The sequence below is a fragment of the Pleurodeles waltl genome, chromosome 2_2 (genome assembly GCF_031143425.1).
Source record: "Pleurodeles waltl isolate 20211129_DDA chromosome 2_2, aPleWal1.hap1.20221129, whole genome shotgun sequence".
Lineage (NCBI taxonomy): Eukaryota > Metazoa > Chordata > Amphibia > Caudata > Salamandridae > Pleurodeles > Pleurodeles waltl.
Genome location: NC_090439.1, coordinates 14965441 through 14983815, shown reverse-complemented (window position 1 = coordinate 14983815; position 18375 = coordinate 14965441).

The window sequence follows — 18375 nt, the reverse complement described above, 5'->3', positions numbered from 1 at the left end:
GTGCCCATGAGTGAGGTAGTCACATTGTATAGACCATGGTCAGGCAGGTGTTGTGCTGGTGCACTAGTGCCATCTATGTGTGTATGGAATGTTCCCTGAGTTGCCAGTTCAAGTGTTATGTGTGTGCCACAAAGGGTTGTTGCATCTGTGCAGCATCCATCCTAGGAGTCGACATTGGGTGGCAGAGCAACATTGTTGTTGGTGGCAGTGGGTATGTGCCAGGTCTGGTGCTGGGTGATGTGAGGGTGGGACCATTGGGTTGGGGTGTGCTATGTATGTGTGTTGGTACTGGCATATGGTTTTGGACCTGCCTGGCACATCTGTCCTGGATACCTGTTTCTACAGTGCATTTGTGTGGAATTGGCGTCCGTGACTCCTACAGTGATTGTTGTTCCTGTCTTGCTCTCCTTTCAGGATAATGTTGCGGTGTTCTGTGCTCCCTGCCTGGGCTGTTGACTCCATTGACACATATGTCCAGCCACTGCCTGCTCCACGATCGACCTCCCTGCATTTTGCTCCCCCTGCTGTCACCCTCCCATGGATGTGCTGGGCGATGGGTTGCCACTTGTACACATATTGCCAGTTCCATACATACTCATGGCAAATAAACATGTAGACATGGACTGTGCTCATTTGTCATCAGCAGCACCAAGGTCCCTCCGGAACCAGTGGAGAGATGCATCCATTCACTCTATCATTAGCAGGATGAAGCACTCTGGGCACCAAGCTCCCTCCAGAACCAGTGGAGACAAGGGGTGATGAGTGGGGTCATGGAGGCGGAGATCATCAGAATGGTAAGGCCAGCTATAGGTAGTCCAGGTACAGTCTACTGGCCATGGGTAGATGTAGATATGGGAGTGGACAGTTAACAGGATGTCACACACAAGGGAGAATGTTCAGGAGAGAGTCACTTCCTGGCAGTGGTCGGGGTCTGGGCATTATGAGGGTCATTCTGACCCTGGCGGCCGGTGGCCGCCAGGGCCACCGACCACGGGAGCACCGCCAACAGGCTGGCGGTGCTCCAACGAGCATTCTGACCATGGCGGTTCAGCCGCGGTCAGAAGCGGAAAGTCAGCGGTCTCCCGCTGACTTTCCGCTGCTCGTGTGAATCCTCCATGGCTGCGGAGCGCGCTCCGCAGCCATGAGGATTCCGACCCCCCCTACCGCCATCCTGTTCATGGCGGGAAAGCCGCCATGAACAGGATGGCGGTAGGGGGGGGTCGCGGGGCCCCTGGGGGCCCCTGCCGTGCCCATGCCAATGGCATGGGCACGGCAGGGGCCCCCGTAAGAGGGCCCCGCAAAGTATTTCAGTGTCTGCCTTGCAGACACTGAAATACGCGACGGGTGCCACTGCACCCGTCGCACCTTCCCACTCCGCCGGCTCGATTACGAGCCGGCATCCTCGTGGGAAGGTCGTTTTCCCCTGGGCTGGCGGGCGGTTTTTCAGCAACCGCCCGCCAGCCCAGGGGAAAACTTGTTATACCCGCCGCGGTCTTTTGACCGCGGCGCGGTATTTTGGAGGGCGGCATCCTGGCGGGCGGCCTCCGCCGCCCGCCAGGGTCGTAATGAGGCCCATAGTCTGGCTGGATGTCTACTTGGATGTCCTAGCTTGCGTGGGGGTTCCTCAGCTACAGAGGTAGGGGTGATGGTGTCCTTCGAGATCTGTGGTAGGGCCTCCATGCCACTGGCTGCCGCTGACGTGGAGTGCTGTGATGGGATGTGGCCAGTGGTAGAGGCCTGCTGGTGGGTGGTGGACTCATCCATGACAGTGGTCAGGTCCTTGAGCACCCCTACAATGGAGGCCATGGTGGTATTGTGGGCCTGCCACTGTTGCATGGCCTCCTGATGGTATTGCCTCTGCAGCCGATGGGTCTTCTGCACAGTGGCGAGGATCTGGGCCACTGTGTCTTGGGTGTGCTGGTATACACCCAGGACTTGGTTGAGGCCCTCCTGGGCAGTCAGTTGGTGTGGCTGTCCCAACTCTTGGGTCACGGTTCCCCTCCCACTACCTCTGGTCCCCTGTGCCTGTGCCGCTGGCACAGTGTACCCACTCCCAGTAGCAGCAGGGCCGTTATTGGCTGGGGTGGGTGCCCTTGACTCTTGCCACTTTACAACTCTGATTAATGGGTCCCTGGGGCACAGGTTTGGGGTTCAGGGTCTGGCTAAGGTGTTGTTGCCACTTGGGGAAGGTCTTCTGGTGTGTACAGGGTGGGTGTGCTGTTGGTGGACTGCCTTGTGGCCCCGGGTAGCCCAGACAAGTCGTCCTCATCCAGACAAACAGTGAGGCCTTCATCCTAGGGAGGGCTGTCTGAGCCTGCAATCCTCTGCAGGGTGTCACTGGCAGGGGTACCTGTGGATGGATGGACTGTAGATGTTATTTGTGTGACTGTTATGATTGTGTCCCTGTTGTGATGTATGCAGTGGCTTGACTTTTTTCCTAGTGATACAAATGACAGCTGCTGCACTGCAGACATTGGTTTGGATTGGATTGGGGGAGCTGTGGTTCTTTACATTATGGTTGACATCCGTGCATTTGTGGTGTGTGAGTAGGGATGGTGGGAGTGGGGTGATGTGACATGCAGAGGAGGGGTGTGGGGTGTTTGGGACGGGGTCAGTCCTGTGGGTTGCAGTGGGTTGGAGAGCGATGGGGAGGCATGATAGGCATGGGTGGTTGGTGATTGGGGGGTATTGCTGACTTACCAGTGTTGAGCCCTCTGCTAATGCCAGTCAGGCCCCAGGGACACATGATGTGTAGGACCTTCTCCTCCCAGGTTGTCATCTGGAGGGGAGGAGGTGGGGGCCCACCGCCGGACTTATCACTGGCTGTCCTCTACCTGGACGCCATGAAACAGACCTTCCCCCTGAGGCCGTTTCACCTCTTTCTGATGTCCTCCCTTGTGGATGGGTATGTGCTGACTGTGTTGACCCTGTCAACGAGCCTCTGCCATAACTCTGTCTTTCTCTCTTTTTGGCTATTGATGTTTGTTGAACCTGGACTCCCATGAGCTGTGGCTCGACTCTGATGATCTCCACCATGACCTGCAACTCATTGTCGGTGAACCGTGGGTGCTTCTGGCGTGATATGTTGATGGGTGGGTATGTGTGCGTCAGGTGAAGTATGGGGTGTGTGGTAATGTGGGGGTGTTTGGCTGTGTGTGCTGGTGAGCTACAGTGTTGATTTGTGTAAAGTGTGCTGTGTGATCATTGTTTGCTGTGTTTAGTGTGTGCTTAGTCTCAGGTATGGCTGTGGCTGCTTGTATTTGTTGCAACGGCTTCTTGAGGGCGTTACATGGTGGCGTGGTCAGGTGTGCATGGTGTGTGTATAGTTATCAGGTATGGAATATTTAAACTTAACTAAATGTGGTGTTAGCTACTTTCCGCGGTGCCTTTTTGCTCTGCCGTGGTGTGAACCACCTACGGTGTCTGCCAGGCATGTTCCGCTGTACTGGAGGTTGATTCAGAATATGACCCTCGGAATGGTGTCAGCGTGGCAGGCCCGGCGATTGGTCAGTCCATCATTCACCATGGGTTGGCCTGGTGGTGTTGGTTTTGTGTCTGTATTTTGGCGGTTTGTGGTTTGTGACTTGTAATTCGGCGATCGCTATACTGCCACCACTGGTGGTATGGTGGCACCATTTTACATGGCGGTCTTGCCCGAATACCACCAAACTCATGATGAGGACCTGTATTTCAAAACAGTACCCTAGAGAGCAACAATATGCTGCCTCAATAGATTTTGGGTGTGCATATTACATGAAATGATGGTTCAAGTAATAATTACCTCAATGAATGTTGCCTTCAAATGTGAGTCACCTACCATCGATATCAAGTCTCCTAAGATATTTGAACTTGAAAAATGAGCTTATTTGCATAATAGTCCCTGTGATAGAACTTTCTATTAACATAAAATCTATAATTTATAGCAAAGCATTAAATAATGTTCTTTGTATTTTTTAAGACACTAACATTCAAGAGCACATAATGTGCTTTTTCATCATTATGCTTTCAAAAATGTATGACTTTAGCTAGAATATTAAAGCATTAATTTTGTTTTTTCTTGTGCTTTTTATGTGCCATGTCCAGGTAAGCACCAACCAAAATAAACAAATCTGGTGGGCCATAGCTGGGAAGTTGCTGACCCTAGGGGTCCACAAGTGCCATAGCCTGCATTGTCACAAACAATGGGAGTGCTTGTGACACTAGACGTGAATAACAGCAGTCCAGCTGGGGAAAATCCTCCCAGGAGCAGAAGCAGATGTTTTCCACCCTGACCCCTTAATGGCCCATATCTTGGAGGTAGCCTACCAACTGCTGGATGGGGAGTTGAGGGCCATGGAGCTGCAATAAGGGGTAAAGTATACATTAGATTCTGATGTTTGTTTAACAAATACTTCTTTTTTATAGTATCCTAACATTTTATCCACTTAAGGTGGAAGTCATTTAAGCTACATTAAGCAACAACGCAGGAGTGGTAACAAGTAACTAATGTCCTAAGGTGTGCCCTACAAATTCACCAGCCCAAGGTCCATCTTAGAGGTGAGAAAAGGCATTTGTGTTGTTTATCATAGACCTAAATTACCTGTTTGGCAGTGTGTTGAGACTACTTTAAAGGCTTAACACATCTCCACATTGCAAAGTTCAACTCAGCAACACAACTTGTAATTTACAAATGTATGGTTTTTGTGTCAAAATGTTTTTGGCTATAAAGTCTATTATTAAGCTTCGCTATACTGGATGCCAAGGGAGAGCCCAGGGCAGGTCCAGTATACACTGGTTAGCTGGCCAGGTTGCAGGAGAGGCTCAAATTAGGCAAAGTGGCAGAAATAGTTACAAACTCTGGACAAGTTGATGGAGGTTTGAAGAAGATTGTGCTTCTTTGGACTCTGTGGCTCACATAGGAGTACAGCCAACTGACACTTGAAGTAAAGGCTGGGGGCCCTGGCGCAACTGGGCGGCAGGTCCAGTCTTACAGATCAGCTGGACAGACCTTCTTCTGGTCTTCACAGGTCTAGGAGTGTTAAGAAAAGTCTCTGAGAGTACCACCTTTTAAGTACTATGCCAGCCTGTGGATGTTGGACAAGACATAAGACATTTGTCAGACAACAAACCAGCTCTGATCAGTTCCCCTCTCCTTCCTGGCCTTAGTTCCATCCAGGCTAGGAGGACAAAGACCAGGGCAGAATTGGTGTAAGATTACTTTTTGTGTGAGGGAAGCAGAGTCCTTTGAAGTGTAAGTGGGGTCGGGCCAAAGTCCCTCCCACCCATCCCGGCAGGATAGGCCAATGTGCCCCATACCCAGCCTGTTTGTCCATTGACTGCCTGCAATACACAAAAGCCAGGAGCTGAGCTGAGCTATTCACTCCCTGGTGCAGATCTAAACTGCCAGGAAGGATCAAAAACCTTTAGACAGAAAATACATAGGCCCTCATTACAACCCTGACCGTCGGTGTTAAAGCGGCGGTAACACCACCAATAGGCCGGCAGTAAAAAAAATGGGACCACGGCGGAAACCGCCAACACAGACAGCCACTTTAACACTCCGACCACTGTGGCGGTAGCAACAAACACCACGGCGGTCACCGCCAACAGACAGGTGGAAGACCATGTGCCACCCACCCCATCACAACCCGCCTATTCGCCAGCTTTTCCGGGGCGGTAACAACGCCATCGAAAGGACGGCGGAAACAGTCTTTGGAAGGGAAACCACTCACCTCTCGATACACAACGAAGAACCAGGATGCCATGGAGCCCGAGCTACAGGTCCTACTGATGCTGGTCTACCTCCTCATCTAACAGGAACATCAAAGATGGTGGCGATGACGACGGTGAGTACTGCACCTAGTGCACAGGGGAGGGGGGAGGAAAAAGAGAGTGACACACACATGCAACCCCCCCACCCTCACCCCCACCCCCAGCACCATACACACAAACAGATCCAACTACATCACAGATACACCCCGTAACCACCTGGAAGAACGCAAGGGCAAATGGAATTGAGTCAAATTAGTGGTATTTTAGAAACAGGCAGATATACTATAGATTCTGAAAAACAGTATTTACACAAATATACAATATGTACAGAAGTTACATTGTCCAGTCACAAATGTTCGTGGGCCAAGCCAACACTTGACTTCTGCCTCAATACAGAGAGAACACTGCATGGGCATCAGGTTGTAAACACACAGCCACCTCAGGGGGATGGGGAAGAGGGGGGGCACCTCAGCCGGAAGATGGTACAGCACCCCTGCTCCTCGAGGGGGCCACATGCCCACTGCTTGGTCCTGGGGAGTGCAAAGCCACAGTCTCTCAAGTCTCTCAAGTGGGTAGTTTGCCCACTGTTTGGCCCTGGGGAGTGCAAAGATACAGTCTTTCAAGTGGATGCCTTTCTCCACTGGTTCTGGAGGGGGCTTTGTGCCCAGGGTGCTTCATCCTGCCAAGGATAGAGTGAGTGGATGCATCTCTCCACTGGTTCTGAAGGGGGCTTTGTGCCCAGAGTGCTTCATCCTGCCAAGGATAGTGTGAGTGGATACATCTCTCCACTGGTTCTGGAGGGAGCTTGGGGCCCAGAGTGCTTCATCCTGCTAATGATAGAGTGAGTGGATGCATCTCTCCACTGGTTCCGGAGGAGCCTTGGTGCTCAGTGATGCAGTACTTAGGCTGTGCCAGTACACATTCCCTCACCTGGGTGTCTGAGGCACAATATTTTCAGGGACCAGGTAGCATGATAGTTCATGGAGGTAGGGCTAGACTCCATCCTGCGGTGGCTAAGGCTGCTAAGTGGTGGTAGTTCCGGGGCAGGTGGGGGTGCTTCCAGTGGTGGTGGGAGGCTCCAGCCCGTCAACTGCAGCCTCAGACGGCCACCCACTGGGGCTGCTGCTGCCGGTAGTGGTCCTACTCTCAGCGGTGCAGGTGGCGGTACTTGCGGCGGGGCTGCTGGCGGTTCTGGATGTGGTGCAGGTGGAGGTGCTGGCAGTGGTGGTGAGAGGCTCCAGCCCGTCACCTGCAGCCTCAGACGGGTGCCCACTGGGGATGCTGCTGCTGACAGCAGTGGTGGCAGCAGCGGTGCAGGTGGCGGAGCTTGCGGCGGGGCTGCTGACAGTGCTGCATGCGGTGCAGGTGGCAGGGCTGGCGGTTCTGCTGGTGGGCACCAAGGCTTCACCTGCATCCTCCGTCGGCTGAAGTGCCTTGCCTCCGGTTTTCTGGCCCTTCCTCACCTTGGCAGATGCTGTTTTGCCCTTGGCTCTGTCAGCTGGAGGTTTGGAGGAGGTCTTGCTGGGTGGGTCGTGCACCTAGCCCCTGCTGCATGCTGCCCCCTTCTTAACCTTGCCAGGTGGCAGTATGGTTTGGTCCTTTGCAGGGGTTGGTGGTACACTGGCTTTCCTGACGGGTGCCCCCTTTAAGCCTTTGGGAGTTGCAGGTTCAACATTGGACGGCGACTTTGTGGCTGAGGTGCTGGGCTGGGTCCTAGACACCCTGGCCCAAGGGGAAGGACGGGGGGAGGGGTAGGGAACAGGTCAAGGTTGGCTAGGACAAGTTTTTTTGACACACTGGTGCAGGAAGAGGGAGAGGGTTTGGGAGTGGATGAAGAGGGAGTGGTTGTAGGAGGTGTCTGTCTGCTGTCTGGGTGCAGGTGCATGGGCTGGATGCTGTTGTGAGGTGGATGGCTGTTGGGTGGGTGTGTGCTTGCATTTGTGTACTTTGGGAGGAGGGGTCACAGACACACTGGGAGAGGACACAGGGGACGTGTGCATGGTTATGGGGGTAATGACTGCTCATGAGGGGTGTGTTGTGATGGGCGTGCTGGTGATGGCGGTAGTAGATGGGGATGTAGTGCATGCAGGTGTGAGTAGAGACACTACTGGGAGGGAGATGGACGAGGAGGAGGGAGAAGCAGAGGAGGCAGTAGATGTTGGTGTGTCTGCCTGGGGAGGGTCCTTGTGTGAGTGCCTGTGGCATGATGTGTGGTACTTGTGTTTGCCTGAGCCACTTCTGTGTGTTGATTTGGGTGACTGCTGGTCTGAAGGTGTGCTTGGGATAGGCTGGTGTTGAGGGGATTGGGACTGGGTAGAGGAAGTTGGAGGGGGAGGTAGACACAAGGACAATGGCTGCCATCAGTGCTGAGGCCAGAGCCTGAAATTCTCTCTGTTGGGCTGCCATGCCAGAGTGAATGCCCTCCAGGTATGCATTTGTCTGTTGCAAATGCCTCTCGACACCCTGGATGGCATACAGAATGGTTGACTGCCCAACAGTGAGGGAACTCAGGAAGTCAATAGCCTCCTCACTGAGGGCAGCAGGGCTGACTGGGGCAGGGCCTGAGGTGCCTGGGGCAAAGGGAATGCCCACCCTCCTGGGTGAGCGGGCACAGGAAACACACTGAGGGGCTGGTGGGAGTGCGGTGCTGGTAGGGGGGGTGTCTGCCACCACCAGGGAGCTTCCATCGGAGAAGGAGTCGCTGTTTGTGGTCTCCCCTCCTGTCCCCGTCGTGGTGCTCCCCTCGCCCTCCATCCCACTGGTGCCCTCACCCTCAGTGGATTCAGCCTCCAGGCCCATGTGGGATGCAGCTCGCTCCGTCACCGGTGCCTCTGCTCCTCTGCCAGATGATGGTAATGCACATAAGGCCAGGGTGACAAAACAAAAAGGGGGGGAGAGACAGAGGATACACTTTGTCAATGCCAGCAACACCACTAACGTTGGCGTACACAACACACGGGGAGCAGCCCTATGCACTAGGCCATGCCCAACCAGTTCATAAGATAGTCAGCAGTCCATGGGGTACAATACCTAACGCCATCAGCTGCACCCCAGAAACCCAAAGGACCCTTCCCAGTAGTAGATGCCCATTAACACTATTGGGTTAGGTGTGCTTCAGAGCTTGCCCAACAACGGGCCTACACTACCATCTGTGTCCTGGCCGTGGGGCATCCATAGCCCCCACCCAGGTAACTCTCAACATGCGCACAGCAGGATCCAGAATCTGTACTCACCCCCTTGTGGCTGCTGTGATGCCTTCAAGCGCCTATCCAACTCCGGATAGGCCACCGACAGGATGCGGAACATCAGGAGGATCATGGAGCGACGGGCATCCCTACCTTGTTGGGAGGCCAGCCCCAGCTGGGCCTCAGCCGTCTTCTTTGCCCAGCAGCGCAGTTCCTCCCACCTCTTGCAGCATGTGGGTGCTCCGCTTGTCAAAGACCCCCAGGGGCCGCACCTCCTTGGAGATGACACGCCAAATACCCTTTTTCTGGTGGGTTCTGACCTGCCCGGGAAAAGACAACAGAAAAGGGAATTAGCCACTTATCCGGATCGTCACACTCATTGCCCACCAGATCCCACCCATCCCCTGACGCACATACATTGACCACCTTACATGCTGCACTCTGGCCAGGACCCCACCGCCCCCCTACATGTGGCTTACACACACAGCAAATTATACATTCATGGCCCACGCATCATGCTCACAGTGTGCTCACCTGTTTGTCTGGAGGACAGTAGAGTAATGTGTACTGGGGTAGGACCCCATCCACCAGTTTCTCCAACTCCTCGCCAGTGAAGGCAGGGGCCCTTTTCCCAGACACATGAGCCATTGTCACTTCCAGACACAGGTCACAGCAGCACGTGCTAGATGAGGCAAAGCTTTCTGAGGCACTATTGCCCTCATAACGGATTAAGGGCTATATTCCAATTCCTGTGCAAACATGGGATTGAAATTACGAGTTGTGTGATAACTATCATGTACTTACAGTTTCCCCCCGATAAATTTGAGCAAGTCAAACCAGCCCAAATTTAACAGAGGAAAAGGCCCACAAAAGTAAAAATAAAACTGTAAACTTCACACTTGTATAGCGCACTACTCACCCATTAGGGTCTCAAGGCGCTGTACGCATACCGCTGTGGAACCCCTCCTGGCTTTTCCCTGTGAGGCACCCACTCCTGGACAGCCCCAGGGTGAAGCCAGGCATCCAAGCACTGCGAGGGCCATTGTGGAGATTAAGCAAGCTATTGCCCAGAGTTACAGAGTGGGACCCATTAATTAGATTAGGCACTGAGGCGAGAATTATCTGGGACAAGGGAAATGAGCCCAAGAACCGCTGAGGTGGGAATTGAACATTGGTCCCAGACCAGATCTCTGCATCAGGGTCTGCTGCTCTAACCATTGTGCCACACTTCTCCACAAAAGGCCAAGCATGCAGATTTTGGTGCATTAGAACACAATTCTGCACAGTATTCCTTATTTCGCTGTGGAAACTCAGAATAGAAGGTATTTACCACATGTGGTCAATACCCAATCCTGCCCAAACAAACTTGTATTGCGGGCCTTAGTATTTGCTCTTATGCAAGGAACTTTTACACACATGAAATTGCACATACGTACTCATGCCTTTTCTTTCTATCACTTGGGATTCTGCAATATTTACCCAGGAGCTCTTGAGAGCATCTGCTTTCCAGACATCATCCAGAAAACCTTTAACAATTGCAGAAAATCAAAAATCTACTCACAAACTTTGATGTAAACCTACAAGTGCTTATTTTCCAATGTGTTTATGAATTGGGGCCTAAAGTGATTTTAAGTGATGCCTAACAAAGCTTTATGTGGCTACCATAGGAGTGAAGAAACTGGCTCGATAACTTTACAGGGAAAGAATTGCAAACAACTTTGTGCCTTTGGAACAGTGGTTGTTGCTAAGCATCTCTTCAGAGGCAGGTTGTCTAACGGAAGGATAACCTTAGGCTAGACAATTCACTAGTGGAGGAGTTAATAGAGCAGCAGTCAGTCTGAGTTGTGACACTGTCCTGCGGTTGTTAAGGCAGCTGGTACATATATTTTGTCTTAAAGCTAACATATATTTTAGGACAGCACTGTTTCTGGTGTTAATAAGAGTGTGGCTGGTGCACTTTCTTCACACAAAGATTTGATTTTGTAGCCTGTCTTTGGTATCACTGTGTAATGACATGTTTATTTGGTTCAGGGGTCAGTGCCCTGGAGATCTGTGCAGCAATTTCTGGCGTTTTATTTGGCAATGTTAAAATAAGTTCTTTATTGTTACTTTTTGTAGGGGCTGAAGAGGATGTTTTTGCAGTTAGGTAGGTTTTTACTTTGTAGATACTAAGAGGTGCTTAATAGATTTGGAATTATTTCAGTGTAAAAAAATGAAATAACAGCAGAGAGTAACAAAAGACCAATGAGCACAATACACAGTGGTATCATTTTGCAAGAAAATTGGTTAAAAGTTCTGGTAACTGCAATACTCACTTCAATTTAACCACACTATTTAACTTCATTGAAAAGGCGGCCAAGCAATTTAACTGAGGGAAACATACACTCGGGCATATGCATTAGATCGACAGTGCAGTTGTCTGGTTGCAAAAAACTTATTATGGACATGTCAATAGCTGACATGGAAACCAAATCCACATATTGCATTCCATTGGCTTTTTGGTTTGTCACTCTTAATTTCCTACTTCCTAGTAAATATTTGTATATTTTTTTAGGCTGTACATCCCCAATTCACAAAGGTAAACTCAAGCCTAAAGTAAAAGTTTAGAACGTATAGACCTGAAGTCTAATGTACAAGTTGCTTATAGAATTGGGGGGAGCTAGAACGAGCGCTGCCATGACAAAAAAATATATAAGAATTTCTTTCTGGTAGCCTTCTATGGACAGAGATAGATCAAGTGGTCAAAAAGTGTGTCATATGTTCAAGTTGTGACAAAACAATGAAGTTAATGACGTCCCCTCTGTGTCCTATAGAACTACCAGCTACTGCTTAGGAAAAGTAGGGATTGATATTCTAGGACCATTTAATTTGTTACCTAACTCATCTAGATTTGCATTAGACATGATGGATTACTGCAGTAAGTGGCCAGATGTCATGTTTGTGAGTGAAGTCCCATCAAAAGTGGTGGTTGAATTTTTAAAAGATATATTTTTAAAGGAAGGGTTCCCAGCCACTTTAGTGTCAGACAATGATGCCCAATTTGTATCTACTGAAGTGGATTTTTTTTTTAAACAGTGGAGTGAAACATCTTAAGGCTTGCTGTATCACCTTCAAACCAATGGTCTGATTGAGAGGGCGATTAAAGTATTGGGAGAATGTGTCCAGTGGGCTGTTGCCAACAAGTGTGTGGTGGCGAATGGAGTCAAAACCTCATTGTGGTTTTATCGTACAACTCCACACATGTCTACAGGAGGACGAATTATTACAAGGAAGCAGGCCTGTTGCCCAGCATGGTTGAGTAAATGGGTGAAGAATGCTAAGTGGACTGATGAAATTGTAAGAACTAGAGAGGAAATAGTACAAGAAATACAGGAAAATACTGTGATGATAGAAACAAGGTCAAAGCCCTCAAGTTGAAGGTTGATGATATTGTATGTGTGAATAGACCTGTACACAGGAAAGGAGAGTCTAAATCTGGACCACCCCTTAAGGTTTCAGATATGAAACGGAACAATGTACGAGTTTAAGATGGTCAGTACGGAGTTTCAGTTCAGTAATCAGAGTGGAGGAAAAAGATGGAAGTGAGAATGTAGCTAGAGATGGTGGAGTGGTTACTGAGGAAGTTAAAGAGCGTAAGAATGATGTTGACTGTGCTAGGTGTAGCGGCAGAGTAAGGGAAGTACCTTGCCGATTTAAGGCTTTAGTATTGAAACTAAAGTATTACTTATGATATTCAGTTGTCACATTTTGCTTTGTATGTAGAGAGTTTAAGTGTATAGTGTATGTTTCATTTTTGGTTATTTAGTGAAGTCGTTTTAGAAGTGAAGAATACATGATTTTAAATGCTTGGTTACTATTAGTAACTTTAGATAACTGTAAGATACTTAAATGTATATATTACTCTGTCTTTTTGTAAAGAGAACACCCGTGTAGTAGTTGCTTATAGTATTCTGCATAGATGGAGCGCGTGCTGTTATTATTAGCATGTTGCATATTACCACATAGAACATTTATGTTCAAATAAGAGAGTCAGTTGGGGCCACTGTGTGCCTCTGACAGCTCTAGAACTTCATTGGTGACTGGCAATAAACTTACCTGCATGTTTACAGCGTTTTCACCTTAATCATTTGATGCCACATCTAAGTTTAGACTTCATGTCTAAACTTAGACTTCAGGTCTAAACTTTGACTTCAGGTTCAAGTTTACCTTTGTAAATCAGGCCTTGAGTCTGTTTTCAGATATACAGATTCACCCTTCTGTTGCTTTCCCATGCACAACCAGTTTTAAATGATTTATTGAGGGCCTTTCATTGTGCATGAGTACAATGAAATCAAAGTGCACCACTTTGCCCTCACCTTAACATCTCACATATGCAAACAATGCCATCAGTGAGTGGCTCTAGAAATCCACACATATACAACAATGTTAGCATGCATCATATTGACAACACAAAGGAGTGACATGAAAGTCAGTGTACACATTTTGTTTCCTACTGTTGACATTATTTTTGTTTTTAAACTTAATCCACACTTTTATTAATTATTCCATGAGAGTGTGTTTTACCATTCACTGTATTTGCTTGTTTCTCTCAGCACATTTCTTTTCATAACATTATAAAAATGTAATTTGCCGAAACGTTGTCCTTTGAGCAGCTATTATGTATACTTCCACTTTATACAGGTTCGAAGTGCTCTCCTGTGCACTTGACTGTCATGTTTCGCTATCTCTTTCATTTCCACCCCCACACATTGCTCTGTCTCTGTTTCCCCCCAAAGCTCTCTATGTTGCTTTCCCTTACACACAAGGTTGCTCTGCCTGCCCTCCATGGTGCTTCCACCACCCTGCTGTTGCTTCCCCGCCCTCTGTGATTCCATCAGACTGTTGGCTTTCCCTAACCTGCATTATTTCTCCTATCTGGGTTAATGTACCCCACCAGTGTTACTTTTGCCTGCAAAATAATCCAGCTAGCCATGTAGGCTTTTCTTTCTCCAGTTTATTCACCATGCTGCACAGAATCATGAGTGCTCAACAGGAGGGCTAAAACCATTGACAAATGGAATTGATCACAAAGGAGAGACCTATTGGCTTTGCAAATGCTTGTTTTTTGATGGGACTAGTTTTGAAAAACAGTCCTTTGTATACTATCTTACATAGATTAATTGTCTTATTCATTGAGCTGAAAAAGGACTTAAAAAGTGCCAGACAAATATATGCATACATGTGAGTGGTGGAATATGTAATCTGACTGGGTTTACATGCTAAATACCTGGTTTAGTAAGTTAGTTTATTAGCTTAGTCCCCATTCAAGGTCAAGAGCGTTTGGATGCGTAAAATGTGCCAACCCTACATTTTCATATTAAAATGGCACATTGTGTGACCATTCCACTTTCATAACATGAGAAGTAATATTTGGTACAAAAAACATTGGGTCACAAGCCCAACAAAATACAAGGAAAGAGATGTTCTCCATTATAAAGACCGAGCAATCTGTACTTTCTGGAAATTTCAATGACGAATAAACACAACCATATGTCATAGGATGTGCACCTAGCAATGGATTTTTTTCTGTTTTCCCCAAGAAATAACTAAATAGGAAAGTAAGAGGTGATCTACTGCATGATTGGAGCGATAACCTGTTTTGGAATGGGTGGTCCAAAATGTAACCTATAAAATAAATAAATAAATACATACACACATAAAGTGCAGGGGCAAAAATATTTTCATAGAAACCTAACACTGGTTTCTGCCAAGTGCTAGGGTTACTGAATATCAGCGGTGCCTAGTGGTAATTCTAACTTATGCCTCTTAATTTCACCACCCTTCACTTTTGCCTCTTTGTCTTACTCTTGCAGGTTCATTTTTCTTCCTGCTTTGTCCCTTCGCCTTATTTCCCCATTATTCTCTTCCTCTTTCGTTCTCCCTTTTGTGAATTTCTCTCTTTTACTCTGGATTCGAATCTGGTGATGAAAAATAAGTCCATTGTCCAAAAAAGATAAAATTTGTGCTGTTGCCCATTGCCTACAACCACTGGCACAAATTAAGCATTGAGGGTGCGCCAAGAGATATCCCATTTGTTATGGAAGAAAAGAAGCAATTCATCCCCTATCCGTTGTCTCTCCTCAGGACCCACTACACACTCTAATTTGGAGATTTTCAATTTTTGAGCCATTTTCCTTAATAATATGCAGAATTAAATATGCGTTCCTTGAATATTTAAACACAATTGATATCATTGGTGGGGTACACACCTGGGTTACAAGTAGATGCAAGGCTTCGTTTCTGCAAACCTTGAGAAATTCTGTGAGGAGCTTGTGGTGCGGCCTGATGAGCAACTTTGCTCATGTTGCTCTGCTTGCAGTAACCATACGTACACGTTAGTTGGCTCTGCAAAACTAGCAACTGCTGGGGTCAGCAGTGCTTCCTTTATTTAATACCTTGCTCGAGAGCCTGGCCCCCTTGCCCACACACTGGAACATTGTATAGGAGAGCACGGGTGGCTCTCTACCTCCCTCCCAGGTTTTAATCAAGAGAAACCACACCCTAATGAACTGCCCAGAGAACAGACAACTGGTGACACAATAGAAAAAGAGAGAAAAGAGAGAAGAGCACAATTAAGACAACTAGAAACATATGGGACCCAGTAAGTCCAGTATAACAGCTAACTTTTTAGCATACAAAATCCCTCAGTCTCTGGGTGGGTGTTGCGTTGGGCCGCAAATGGTACCTCTCACTCCAACCGGCTGGTTCTGCACAGCCCACACCATCCGTTGAATACACAGGAGCTCGGCTGTGAGCTCGTCAATTATCCTGCTCCCATCCAACAGGATTTCTCCACCGCCTTCTTCGTCCTCCTCATTAGTGTCATCTCCGCCGTCCTCACCAGAGATCTCCACTCTCTTGAAACACAACATGTTTCTGATGACCTGCCACTCTCCTATTTGAGCAGTCACCATCGTTTCACTCACGGTAACCACCTTCCACACACCAGGCTCATAGGGGGTATGGAACTTCAAACCGGGATGTCTGTCCTTTACCACCATCATGTCACCCATTCGAAGGTCAGGGCACTTCGTTTTCCTCCAGTCACTTGCTAACTGGTTGGTTTTCCTTTGCTTCTCTTGTGCAGCCTGCAGGTCTATCTCATTTGGCCTACACTGACAGTCAGCCGGGATACAGTCCTGTGGGGGCTGCCTGAACATCAGATCTGTGGGAGCAAGGCCAGAAGCAGTATGAGGCATCTGCCGGTAGGCTCTCAGAAAGTTGTGCATGTACCACCCAGCCTCATCCCCTTGTTCTACACTAATTCTCAGGGCTCGGTTAATGGTCTGCATGAATCTTTCTACATCGCTGTATGCCTGAGGCCAGTGCAGAGTAATTTGGCGGTGATGTATGGCCATCTGACCCCGATAATGTTTGAACTCGTGACCATGCAGTGGACCGTTGTCTGTCCTTATCTGATCAGGGAGTGTGAATATGGCAAAGGTCTTTTCTAACTCCGGCCTCACGTTCTTGAATGTAATAGATGCGACCAGCTCTACCATAGGGAACTGGCTAAATGAGGCAATCATGACCAAAGTCAGCCACCCATCAGGAAAACTCCCAAAATCCAAGCTGATCTTAGACCACGGTCTGGTGCATGGTGACTCTGTGATCACCAGAAATGTGGCCTGATCCATGGCAGTCATGGCGCAGGTGCGGCACCTCCTCACTCGTGTATCGACCAAGGCATCCATGCCAGGAAACCACACCTTGCTTCAGAGACAAGCTTTCATCTTGCCTGCCTCTTGGTGTCCTTGATGAGCCAGTTTGCTACAGGGTCCCACAGGCATCGGGAAGTACTATCTTCTGGCCTCCTAGGAGGAGACCATTGCTCGCCACAGACAGTTCATTTTGCACCTTCCAGATTACCATTGCTTACCACAGACAGTTCATTTTGCACCTTCCAGATTACTTGCATAGCTAAACATTCCTCTCGGTCAATGGACTTCGTGCCCTTGAGGAAATGCTTCCACTCTCGTCGGGCCAAAGCATTCTTGGCGCGACATATGACAAGGTCTTTGCCAGAAGCTTCGGCTATGTCCGACAATGTCAGGACCAACAGACAGGCCGCCTGCACCACGTTCCTTACAAAGCTTTCCATTAGTTCCCCTTCTTCATCTTGCGATTTACCTGTTTGTGGCACAGTGGGATGCCGTGCCAAGTAATCAGCTATGATATTCACCCCTGGTCGATAGATGACCTTGAACCAGTATGGCTAGAGTAGAACAGCCCGGCGCTCAATCCTCAGAGGAGCCAGTCGTGTCGACCCCGCACAGAGGCTTGTGGTTAGTGACCACCTGAAATTTTTGTCCATACAAGTACAGTTGAAAGTGCTGAAAGGCCCAGCAAATGGCCAATGCCTCCCTCTCAATCTGCGCAAATCGAGCCTCCATTGCTGACAAGGTCCGGCTCTCATATGCCACCGGAGCCCAATCCTGATCATGCTTCTCCTGAAGCAGAACAGCACCTAGCCCAACTGGACTGGCATCAACCACCACCTCTGTCTTTTTCCTGGGGTGGGAATCGGCTGTGGTTCCTTTGTCTAGCAGTGCCTCCTTTACGGCTTGAAAAGCTTTACCAGCTTCCTGGTTCCAGTCCCACTTGGTGTGGGTCCTCATGAGTTGTCTCAAAGGCTCGGCCATGGTAGCCAGTTGAGGGATAAACCTACCACAGTAGGTTGTCATGCCAAGGAAACTTTGGACTTCCATGGAATTTCCGGGTACTAGTGCACTGCAGATGGCGTCTGCCTTCTTGGGGTCCACTACCATCCCCTCTCAAGAAAAAATTTAGCTGAAGAAGTCAACAGAAATACGTACACTTCTTTTTGTGAAGTGTGAGGTTGGCGTCGGAGAGCGCTGGAGCATGGCTCTTAAACAGTGATGATGATCCTCAAGAGTCTCCGAAAAGATAAGAATGTCATCACTGAGGTTGAGCACCTCCTCAGGGCCAGATAGTGTCTCTCGAATGGCATTTTGAAACACCTCAGCCACAGAGGATATCCTGAAACTAAGCTGCTTAAATCACCACAGCCCACCATGCGTGGAAAACATGGTAATGTTCCTGCTTTTGGGGGCCAGTTCCAGTTGATCGTAATCGGAATTACAGTTAAATTTTGAGAATCGTTGGGCTCCGTTCAAGTCTGCAATGATGTCATCCATCATTTGCATGATATGCCTTTCCCTCTTGATGGCACAATTTGGCAATCATATATCCACACAGAGGCGGATGGTGCCAGGCTGTTTCGGCTTGGGAGCAATCACCAGTGGAGACACCCAGGGAGTAGGCCCCGTAATCTTCTCGATCACCTCTTTGTCCTCACCCAGGGAGTAGGCCCTGTAATCTTCTCGATCACGTCTTGGTCCTCCAGGGCCTGCAGCTCCTTCTCCACCGCCAGCTGGAA